Source organism: Etheostoma cragini, chromosome 1 (genome assembly GCF_013103735.1).
Source record: "Etheostoma cragini isolate CJK2018 chromosome 1, CSU_Ecrag_1.0, whole genome shotgun sequence".
Lineage (NCBI taxonomy): Eukaryota > Metazoa > Chordata > Actinopteri > Perciformes > Percidae > Etheostoma > Etheostoma cragini.
The window spans coordinates 33,069,874-33,070,892 of NC_048407.1; the positions used below are offsets into that span (position 1 = coordinate 33,069,874).

Consider the following 1,019-nt stretch of genomic DNA (forward strand, 5'->3'; position numbering starts at 1 on the left):
ACCTAGTCCTGGGTCTTCCCCAAGGCCTCCGCCCAGCTGGACGTCCCTCCACCTAGTCCCGGGTCTTCCCCGAGGCCTTCTAGGGCTTATATAATTGCAAAAAGGTTCTCCAATGTTTTCTCAGTTAGTTTTTTTTAAAATGATATCAGATTAGTGAACAGATCGTGCCTTTGGATCATTGGATGAAAGGTCGCTGATGGTAGGCAATGTAGATATTAAATTAAAGATCAGCCCCCCCCCCCCCCCCCCCCCCCCCCCCCCCCCCCCCCCCCCCCCCCCCCCCCCCCCCCCCCCCCCCCACACACTCAGATCAGCTGGTATTCTGTCTATAATGGAGTGGTATGGAAATCTGTGAGTGACCCCAAACTTTTGACCGGTAGTGTACATTTTCAAGCTAAATGACATAGAGAAAGATAATGTTGCTGCTGTGTTTGCCAGCTGGAGAGCACCGTGATGCCGTACCTCGCAGTGTTGTCAGACTTCAGAGAGGGGGTCCGGAGAATAGCCCGAGAGCAGAAAGGTAAGAACTCATATTTTACATTTTAGGGTCCAAAAGATGCTAATAATTCAGCTTTTTATTTTTATTTTATTTTTTATACACCTCTACTTAAAATATCATTTTTGTGTTGAGACATTTGTCATAATATCTCAAAACCTTTTTAACTCTGGAGTTTTGCTTCAGGGTTTAATTAAAGTCCTGTTTTTAATCATCTAGTGATGGAGCTGCTGCAAATGTGCGATGTTGTCCGTGACGACACGTTACCGGAGCTCGGAGTGCGACTGGAAGATCACGAAGGTAACCGAACTGAAAACGTTGATATTATCAGCATGTAAATAATGTCAGCTTTGAGACAACATACATCAAGACCATGTCATCACCCAGACCAGAGTGTATCGAGACCGAGACAAGACCGAGACTTTGAGGGGTTGAGACCGAGTCAAGACTGAGACTTTGAGGGGTTGAGACCGAGTCCAGACTGAGACTTTGAGGGGTTGAGACCGAGTCCAGACTGAGACTT

At 46.9% G+C, this 1,019-nt stretch overlaps 1 protein-coding gene across 1 annotated transcript in view; it reads right to left on the reverse strand.

The window, feature by feature from the left end:
* Positions 1-1,019, reverse strand: part of cars1 (cysteinyl-tRNA synthetase 1) — a 28,497-nt gene that overhangs the window by 9,962 nt on the left and 17,516 nt on the right. The window lies entirely within an intron of this gene.